The following is an 11,448-nucleotide window of genomic DNA, read 5'->3' on the forward strand; positions in this document are numbered from 1 at the left end:
CTGAAAATTGGACGACTAAAATATACTGATACAAAAATACAGTGAAAACGATCATCAATTGTATGTTACAGACATATTGAATTCAAGTTCGTGTCTGGTATACTAATCTTTCTCATGTAATCTATGAGTAAAGTATCTACAAGGTGAGGCTCCTATCCCACGAATATATAAATCTCTATTCGTAATAGATCCATAATAATAAGGAGAAAAAAGAAAAGAAAAAAATTTAGCATCTAGATGTCTTGATAAGATTAATTTGTACATAAGTGAATCCAAAATATAAAGTATGTGGGTTTAGAATGAATGCAATCTTATTTCATGTACACATAACACATTTCAAGTTTATATATTTACATAGTACAAGTGAAAAATAACGAGTTCAAGTGAACTTGTAGAATCCTTAAAATAAATTCGTATCTCATCTCGTCCCGTATTTAATTACAAAAAACAATCAACTACAGGGGCAATCTTCTTCCACTTAAACTCTAAATCATTCTCCAAAGGGGTCAAGTTCAAATCCAAACACAAAACTCTTGGACTCTTTGATTTCCTTACAAGATGAATATTATTTTCATTCGTCATACCTCTATGCCTTCTCATATGGCCAACTAATGCTTGGCCTATTGGAAACTCAAGCCCACAAATTGAACACTCATGTGTTTTTGGTTTAGGAGGAGAAGTTAGCAACTGATGAAAGTTCAATTCTCCCATTAATCTTGGCTTCTTATGACTTGCTCTATGACCTCCAAGAGCTTGGAATGAAGAAAATTGTCTATTTCAAGTTTTGCATTCGAAAACTCGACTAGGAGAATTTTTGATCGTGTCCAAATGATTTTCTTGGCTTGAAAAAAGCATCAAGTAATTAGCCATGGTTGTTATGCTATCAAACTCACTTTCTCTCTCTCTTTTTTTTGGTTAAACCACCATAGTTTAATGCGAGGTTGAGAAAATGATAAGTTTTTGTGGGATTTTTAATTCTTCTTGAATTTTATTGTGGAAAAGGGAAGTTGGTTTAACTGGTTTTGGTCGGAAAGAAAGAATGGAATTGAGGAATTCATGGCCATGTGGGATTTATAAGGGTTATTAGTCTGGTGGTTTGACTATGAGCTTGGTTGACCTTTTGTCATGACGAAATAATTGGGCACATTTAATTTCTTGTGGGATAGATAAGTAAGATATATTTTGTTTGGATTAATTAGTTTATACACATAAATGGCCAAATTTTATTTGCAATACAGTAACGTTTAGCCATTTTTTTTTTTTTTTTTAATTATTAAATCAAGGATAGAAAGGAATCTACGCTACCGATAGAGTTTGAATCCTTCACATCAACAATGAAAGACGGGAGCTCACCAAGTGAGCTAGTGTTGTCAATATTGTTTTTGTTTTTTATTTTAATTATTCTTTTTATGTTTTTTTAATTCTATTTTCTTGTTTTGTCCTCATAAATAATATTGAAAAAAGAGACTTTTTAATGGTTTTATGGTACTCCCCCGGTCCATAATAAGTGACAATTTTACCCTTTTATTTTGGTTCAAAATAAGTGTCCATTTACATAATCAAGATAGAATTATTTTATTTTTTCAAAATTTACCCTTATTTATATATTCGTATGTATTAAGTTAACAATTAATTAAGGTTAATTTAGTGAATACATCTTTTTTAATTCTAGGAATTCATATTTTTTTAATAAGTATGCCAAATATAAAATAGTAATTTATTGTGGACCGAAGGGAGTACTACTGTAAAGATGATATAGCTGGTAGTAGGTGTAAAAAGATATAAATTTGCTACTTTAATTTGATGAGTGGTGTGTTTTGGCCAATTGAAGTTGTGAATTTGGTGAGCCTTCTTGGAGTAGGCAAGGTGACGGCATGGCTTTGCGAATACTACTCCCCTATCGATAATGTTGTTGCTGACTTGCTGCTATTACTAGTACCGCTACGATTACTATTTTTTCCCTTTTATTTACCCATGTGAACCTAATGCATATTAATCTTTTTGTCTGTTTTAAGGCTTACACATGATTCATAAATAAAATACTTGCATGTAGTATATATACCCATTATCTTTTATTATATCATTAAGGAACTTGATGAGATAGCTGAAATTTCTCGATCTTTAACTATAGGTTTTTGGTTCGAGTTTTGAAAATGATTTTTTAAAAATAGGATATGCTTTAGTACTGGCTTTAATTAGTCCTCTTAGCAAGAATCTGTCACGACTCAAACTTCCTCCGTATAACGTCGTGACGGCACCTAGTCTCTACGACTAGGTAAGCCTAACAAATTTTGGAAAATAGCAAAAAATAAAAATAAAAGTAAAACTTGGCAACTAACAGCAGTGGATAACTGAGTAACTAGTAACAATGCCGCTCAGCATATACAATAACCAATACTCTATAAATGCACAGACTTCCCAAAACCCGAAACATCGTAAGTCACAAGCTACAGAAGGAAACTAGCATCTCTATACGCCAGAGTCTAATAAAAGAAGTAAGGAAGGTAAATGACATAGGAGGGAATAGAGGGGGACTCCGAGGTCTGCGAACGCGACAAATATACCGTGAAGTCTCCGTATAGCAACAAACACTCTCAGCTAGTAGCGGGGCTGATAAGAAGTACCAGGATCTGCACACAAAACATGTGCAGAAGAGAAGCATGAGTACACCACAACGGTACCCAGTAAGTGCCAAGCCTAACCTCGGTAGAGTAATGCCGAGGTCAGGTCCGGCCCCTACTGGGATATAATAATAAGATAAATGCTATAATAAAAATGAAGTAAAACGGAGAAGATAACATCAAGTATTCACAAAGCAATAACAACACCACACAATGATATAACAACAGGGGGCGCTCCCGAGATACTGTCTCGTAGTCCAAAAAGTAAATATACAGGGAGAACTCCCGAGGTACCGCCTCGTAGTCTCAAAAGTAAATGTGCAGGGAGAACTCCCGAGGAACCGCCTCGTAGTCTCAAAAGTAAATGAGCAGGGAGAACTCCCGAGGAACCGCTTCGCAGTCTCAAAAGTAAACACACAGCTCAAACCGATAAATACAACAATTGATAGCAAGATTTCTATAGTTATACTGATGAAGAATAAGAAAAAGCAGGAAATCAACTAAGCATGCTTCACATAGTTCAAACGAGCAGTTAAAGCACGTAGACATGCGATATTAGACTAAACAGGATAACTACCCATATTGGTATAGCTCAATTAAGAATGAAAACATACTAATACTCATTTAAACGATATAACTCAAATTTAAGGAAAAACAAGTTGTTACTCAGTAAAATAAATCGGGTTTTACAACAAATAGCTCGTGTACGTACTCGTCACCTCACGTACACGGCGCTCACATATCACAACAGTACCAAATACTAAGGGAATTTTCCCCACATAAGGTTAGGCAAGCCACTTACCTCGAACCAAGCTCAATCAATCGGTAACAATACATTTTCCATGAATATCCGACTCCGAATGGCCCAAATCTAGACAAAAATTAATTACATACCATAAATACAATTATAAAAAATTAATCTAATTAATGAAATCAAAGCTAAAGCAAGAAATTAGAAAATCGCCTAAAAAAGTCTCCCCGAGCCCACGTCTCGGAATCGGGTAAAAGTCACAAAATATGAACACTCATTCCCTCATGAGTTCACTCGCACCAATATTATCCAAATCCGATGTCAAAATCTCAATCAAAACCCAAAATCTTAGTTGAAGAACTTCTTCCCATTTTCCCCAAAATTGCAACCCAAACCCGAAATTAAATGATGAAATCAACCATAGATTAGTGGAATATAACCATAAAGGAGTTAAGAATCGTTACCCAACAACTTTCTCTGAAAATCCCTCAAATAATCGTCCAATCCGAGCTCTCAAAGTCCCAAAATTGGAAATGAGATCAAACCCTCAAAATTTTCTCTTTTCTGCCCAGCGATCTCGCACCTGCGGACCACCAGTCGAACCTGCGAAATTTACATCGCAGGTGCGGAAATGGCTCAAGGTGATTGGGACCTCTTTTGCGATCAGGTGGTTGCACCTGCGTGTGCGCACCTGCAGATAGTGGTCTGCTTCTGCGGTCTCCACTTCCAGCTCATTGTCCGCATCTGCGGAACTTCAAGCGCTTCTGCGAGCTCCCAGATGCGAAAATTCCCTCGCACCTGTGACCCCTGTCCATCTCCTCAATCCCGCACGTGCGTGTCCGCACCTACGGATACCCCACCGCATGTGCGATTACACCAGAAGCTTGAAAACTTCAACAATTACACAAATCCAAATTTCGATCCGTTAGGCATCCGTTTTAGGAACTAAGTGTCCCAATTCACTCCGAAAGCACAACAACAACCTCCCGGCAAGTCATATAAGCAGAAAAAGGTAATGGAAAAGCAGTAAACAGGGGATCGGGGCTAATACACTCAAAACGACCGGCCGGGTCGTTACAGAATCTAAATTAGTCAAGCAAGTTGATTGCTATCTGCAAAAATAAAGTGACATCCAAGTTGAATTTCGCATATTACTGATATAGATTTGATTGAACATGAAAAAGAGTTTTTGAAATTGTGTGGATAGTAATTTTTGAAAGTTGAATTGTGTTTGGACATGCATTTTATTTGAAGAAAAGTTGATGTTTTGTGAGTGTAAGAAAATTTTTCATCCAAACAGTGCCCTAAACCAGTTTTTTGGGAACTTGAAAATTTTTGAAGCTTGTTTCTCCAAAACATGATCATATTTTATAAACAAATAATATTTTCAAAAAACAAAAAATGAAAAAGTGAAGCCAAAATCTATAATCAAACGGGAGCTAAAAGTCCTACCATTTTTTATTTTTCTTAATTCTTCTATTCCTAGTTTAGAGTTCAAGTTAGGTTCAAAGTTTTGAGTTGTGACCGGCCAAGTCGCCATTAGTATTTGGAGTCCGGTACCAAAGTGTGGTCTTTTTGGACTCAAACGACAAAAATAGGTGAAAACAATTGAGTACCATTTTATATTTAACGCGATTATTCACCGCGCTATACCTTAACGGCACATTTGTCCGTTAAGGTATAGCGCAGTGAATACATCCGCTATATATAAACTTTAAGTTGGCGGGAGGTATAGAGCATATGCAGGAGGCGCTATACTATAACGCCTCCTATATATGCGCTATACCTATATAAAAATACAGGCCCGTCTCCTTCCCCGACCAGACAAAAGTAGCAACATAAAAACCGCCCCCCATTTTTAAACAAAACACTCCATTGGAGCCCACCCGTCCCCCAAACGTTGTGTCTTCTTCGTATTTTAGCAAGCTAACTGTAACGACCCGGCCGGTCATTTTGCGTATTACAGCCTCGTTCTCCCATTTGGTGCTTATCCTGTGTTCAATTATAATTGTATGACTCGTCGGAGAGGGTTCAGAATAAGGGTGGCATGTGGGCCGGTTAGGACCGGGCCCAGGACCGCAAGCCCAAATGGGCTTATACTATCAAGTGGCGGGCGGTAATCCGTACGGCCTTCTCAACTAAGCTAAAACAGAAATCACCGTTTGACCGGGAACTGGAATTGTTTCGCACCTTTGCTGACTTTTATATGTCCACCGAGGTTTCCACCAGTTAAAGATTTCTATTTTAACATACTTGAGAATTCTTAATCTAGCTAATTCAGTACCCTTATATTTAGATAGTCATTTTCTAGTAATAGACTGTTGCCTGCTACTAGTTCTAATTATAATAGACATTCCTTTACCAATCATAGACTGTTACCCGACATTCAACATATTTATCATGTTGAACCAGTCTATGGACCAGCTAAAAATTGTGCTGCATCTTTGCATAAAATTTCTACTAAAGTAGGTGATAAGCCAGTTGAAAGGGTTAAGATTAACCCCCAGACAAATATTGTTCAGGATAATGATAATATTTCTGATAAGGATATTCCTTCTGCGTTCGAGATGGACTTCAACCCCAATGATACTTAATGATCCCACACCAAATTGATTTTAGTCCAGGGTCACAAGCTAGAATTTATATCCAAAAATTTTTTTTCAGTGATAAATGGAACCGGTTTAAAACTTGGTTTTTTGATACTTATAGTAAAAAAGATTTAAATAATATTTCTCAAGAATTTTATGAAACCTGTGCTTTACATAATCAAATTATGTATTTTGTTCCTTGGTTTATAACCACTTATTTACCTCTTTATATAAATGTTTTACAAAGATCTTATAAAGACGGGAGTGACAATATTACTAAAGCCATATACTCTCCTCAAGCACCTTTTGTTTTACCCAATAATACAGGTATTACTTTTACTGCATTTCAAAAATTTATTGATGAAGATGTTGCTGCAGTCAGCATCGTAGAAATTAATAAATTAATTTCTCAAAATAATTATTTAAGTTTATATGTTAAAGTTTTGGGTGAACACATCAGTTCTCTTGATAAAAAACTTTGTGATTTAACAGTTTTGATGAAAGAAATGAGTACTGGCAAGAAAGTAACTGATATTGCCTCTACTTCAGGAAGCAAATCAGAAGCTCAAATTATTCCTACTCATGTTCAAAGACCCCCTGAAATTCAGGATTTTAAATTCAAATCTTTAAACGATTTAGAAGAACTTCTAGATAAAAAGTTATCTGGTTTAAATGTCAAACCTATTGATTTATCAAAAGATTTTGCCGATAAAATAGATACTACTTTTGATTATAAAAATGAAGTTTGGTCAGAGTTTAATAAACTCAGAGGTTATCCTAAAAAGAAATAGCAGATATGCTGATAAACCCAGAATGCAAACTTATTATTATAATCGTCCTACTCCTCAAGATGTCTTAATAGAGGAACGTGATTGGAATCAGACTAATACGTCTTACAGTGGTTCCGAAATTTATGAATGGAATCTTGATGGTTTGACTGATAGACAATTAACTATTCTTGTGCATAGAATGCTTATGTATGCAACTATCTGTAAAAGTGTGAAAAATACAGATAGAACTATTTGCAAAATGATTGTTGCAGGTTTTACTGGCCAACTTCGTGGCTGGTGGGATAATTATTTGACTACCGAAGAAAAGACAATGGTTATTAATGCCATAGCCCCTGACGAAGGAGTTGATAACTTAGGCATGGCTCTAGTAGCAAATAGAGAAGATTCTGTTTTCACCCTTGTTCTTACCATATTAGAACATTTTAATGGTAGATTTACCAATCAGAATGAGACTGTCCATACTCTGCTAAATGGCCTTAGATGTAGGACCTTAAGCGAGTTTAGATGGTATAAAGACACTTTTATGAGTAGAGTGATGGAACTACCAGAAAATAAGTTTGAACATTGGAAAGCTAAGTTTATAGATGGCCTTCCCTCTTTATTTGCTGAAAGAGTTAGAAAGATTCTAAGAGGTAGCTATGGTGAAATTCTATACAAGGACTATACCTATGGTAAGTTGATAGAAATTTGCACACAGGAAGGGTTAAACCTGTGCAATGAGTTAAGATTGTCTAGACAAATTAAAATGGATAAGCTTAAGGAAAGAAACCAATTAGGGGACTTTTGCACCCAGTTCGGTTTACCCAAGACTTCTACTCATAAGAATAAAAAACATAAGTATCATAAATACCCTAACCAAGACAGTCCTTATAGGAAAAAGAGATCTAGATATAGATCCAAAGAGGAACGAGAAGCCAAGAAAGCCCATCGCAAGTCTACTAGATTTACCAAAAATAGGTCTAAGAGAGAACTTGCTGATATTAAGTGTTACAAATGTGAAAAGTTTAGCCATATAGCTCCAAACTGTAAGCTTCAAAAGCTGAAAATCTTAGAACTAGACGATGAGTTACGTGATAAGATTTATGGTTTGTTATACACTTCTGGATCAGAATCTGATTATTATTCCGAGTCAGAATCTGAAGCTGAAGTAGATTTAATTGATTTATCTGATAGTGATAAAAATATTGATAATACTTGCACAACTTGCAAAGGTAATACATGCACTTGTGATGGTGATGAGTTTTATAAACTACAATCTCAATTTCAAGATTTGAATATGAAAACTATTATATCTGATAATGTGATAGAACTTTTAAAAGAAGTTACTGATGAAAAACTTCGCAAAAAGATTATTAATTTGGCTGTTAGTAATAGTTCAAGTTCTTCAAAACCTTTTGAAAACTCAAAAAAGGAATTTGAATATTCTGCTCCTTATTCTTTATCAGAGGTTAATAACCGTCTTTTAAATAAAAGTACTACTCCATCAAGAGATTCTTCTTTCGATGATTTAAAGGTTGAAATTGAAAACTTGAAATGAGAGATCAAATATCTTAAACAAAATCAAATAATTTTTGATCATAGGATTACTCAGATTGAGAAAATCAATTCTCCAGTTGAGAAATCTGATGATAAAAACAAAGGTATTTCTGAAAATGATATTTCTTCTGAAAAACCTATTAAGATCTATTCTCAACATGATATGTTTTTCGGAATGATGCAAATTATTACTGCTCATAGATGGTCTATTAAATGTACTATTCTTATTGATAATAGTTTTTCTATTACAAATATTGCTATGATTGATAGTGGAGCTGATGTTAGCTGCATTCAAGAAGGTTTAGTGCCTACTAAATATTTTCAAAAAACAACTTATATGGTTAAATCTGCATCAGGACATGTTTTAGATATAGAGTATAAATTTCCTAATACTGGTATTTGTCAGAATAAAGTCTGCATTCCTCACTTCTTTTTCTTAGTGAAAAATCAGTTATACCCTCCAATTATACTTGGAACACCGTTTATAAACGCTATTTATCCTTTTACCAGCATAGACTCAAAAGGTTTTACTGCTACTTATAAGGATAAAGAGATTAGTTATACTTTTATTATAGATCCAGTAACGAGAGATATAAATGCTTTAATTGATATGAAGCAGAAGCATATTGATTCGTTACAATTAGAATTGTTTAGTATGAATATATTTGATACTTTAAATTCTACTAAAGTGCAAGAAAAGATCAAATTGATCTCCGAAAATATTGCTATTGATATTTGTGCAGAGCATCCCAGTGCCTTTTGGAATAGAAAAAAGCATATTGTTACTCTGCCATATGAAGATAATTTCGTTGAGGATGATATTCCTACTAAATCTCGACCTTGTCAGATGAACACTGAATTGGTAGAATTCTGCAAGAAAGAGATTGATAATTTGCTACAAAAGGGTTTGATAAAACCCTCAAAATCTCCTTGGTCTTGCACAACCTTCTATGTTAATAATGCTGTTGAAAAGGAACGTGGAGTTCCTAGATTGATTATTAATTATAAACCTTTAAATAAGTTTTTAAAGTGGATTGGATATCCAATTCCCAATAAAAAGAATTTATTATCAAGATTATATGATGCCAATATATTTTCAAAATTTGATTTAAAATCTGGATATTGGCAGATTCAAATATTTAAAGAGCATACTTATAGAACTGCTTTTAATGTTCCATTTGGGCAATATGAATGGAATGTCATGCCTTTTGGTTTGAAAAATGCCCCTTCTGAATTTCAAAAAATCTTGAATGATATATTCAACCCCTATCTGAATTTTATCATTGTTTATATTGATGACATTTTGGTATTCTCCAAAACATTTGAAATGCATATTAAGCATTTGGATATTTTTAAAAGAATTGTTACACAAAATGGCTTGGTTATTTCAAAACAAAAAATGAGTTTATTCCAAACTAATATTCGATTTTTAGGACATTATATTTGTCAAGGAAAGATAACTCCGATTCAAAGATCTATAGATTTTGCCTCAAAATTTTCCGATGTTATTACTGATAGAACTCAGTTACAAAGATTTCTGGGAAGTTTGAATTATATATCTCCTTTTTATAAAGATTTATCTCGTGATTTAGCCCTCTTATATGATAGACTAAAAAAGGATTATAAAAGCACTTGGACTGATAGTCATACTATTTTGGTTAGAAATATTAAACAACGTGTTAAATCTTTACCTTGTCTGACCCTTGCTATCCTGCATGGCAAAAGATTATAGAGACAGATGCGTCCAATATCGGTTATGGAGGGATTTTGAAATAAATAAATCCCAGTAATAAGCATGAATATTTGATTAGATTTTACTCTGGAAAATGGTCCGAAGCCCAGAGAAAATACGCTACTGTGGCTCATGAAATGTTAACCATAGTTAAGTGTGTTTTAAAATTTCAAGATAATTTATACAATCAAAAGTTTTTGATAAAAACTGACGCACAATATGTTAAATATATGTTTAACAAAGATTTTAAACATGATACCTCGAAAATAATATTTGCAAGATGGCAGGCTCAATTAGCCCCTTCTGATTTTGAAATTCAATACAAAAAGGGAATTGATAATTCTCTGCCAGATTTCTTATCTCGTGAATACTTGTAGGATGGAACCCCCATGGGGGCGAGGTAGAGGTAGAGGATGGGGAAGATCATCCCCACAATCCAAAGGAAGAACATCCCCTTCAGGATCGTCATACGGATCCACATCAAACTCCACAGTTATACAAATGGGAAGAAAAAGTTTAACCAATGAGAAGATATCTCTCAGAGGCGAGTCTTCAATAGTAGGACCATCTATTCACCTGGAAGATATTCCAGAAGATAGCCCGTTATACGCGCAATTGCAGGCATATTTGACTGCTCAAAAGCAAAGTGATACTTTTGCTTCTGTTACAAAAGAGGACAATGATGATATCAAGTCCTATGAAAAAGTGACTAAAAAAGAAATAATATTTATTTTAGAAAATTCTGACATTCAGAGAAAAGAAGAACCATGGAAGATATTCCAAAGATATTTGATAAATGGATTATATTATCCGGGTGAGTCATACAAAACCCGTTCTTATTATGAAACTATACTCACTAATACTGGCAGTGCAGAATTTCAGCACTTTTCTGGTTATAGTACTGTCACGACCCAAAACTAACCCCCTGTCGTGATGGCGCCTATTGTGGAACCAGGCAAGCCGACTCATTTCCAAAACAAAACGATATTTTTATTTCAAAGATAATTTCAAGGTTATCTAACAATGACATCGGGGTGTCACTAGTCATGAGCATCTACTACGATCTGTCTAACAATGTCAAGGCTAACTCAGCCTGAAAAATAGCTAAATACAACTAGAGGAAGACAAGAGGGAGAAGAGCAGGGGCTGCGATCGCCAAACAGCTACCTTGCTATCTCCAAGAAAAATCTGCAACCAGAACACTCAATAACCGCTACCGTGTCCAGCCACACCTGGATCTGCACACAAGGTGCATGGAGTAACGTGAGTATGCCAACTCAGTAAGTAACAACAATAAATAAAGACTGAGCAGTAGTAACGAGTAATAAAGCATATAATGTTCATATAAGGAAATCTCAGTAAAATACCACATGCTTTTAAAAATCAGGATTTGAATCAAACATCTCGTTTAAACCAAGTTCCAGTATAA

The 11,448-nt window shown here is 34.7% G+C and overlaps 1 pseudogene; it reads right to left on the reverse strand.

The window, feature by feature from the left end:
• Window positions 1–294: 294 nt before the first annotated feature.
• Window positions 295–927, reverse strand: LOC107815183 (zinc finger protein ZAT11-like; annotated as a pseudogene).
• Window positions 928–11,448: the final 10,521 nt, after the last annotated feature.

The sequence above is a fragment of the Nicotiana tabacum genome, chromosome 13 (assembly GCF_000715075.1).
Source record: "Nicotiana tabacum cultivar K326 chromosome 13, ASM71507v2, whole genome shotgun sequence".
NCBI classification, from domain to species: Eukaryota; Viridiplantae; Streptophyta; class Magnoliopsida; order Solanales; family Solanaceae; genus Nicotiana; species Nicotiana tabacum.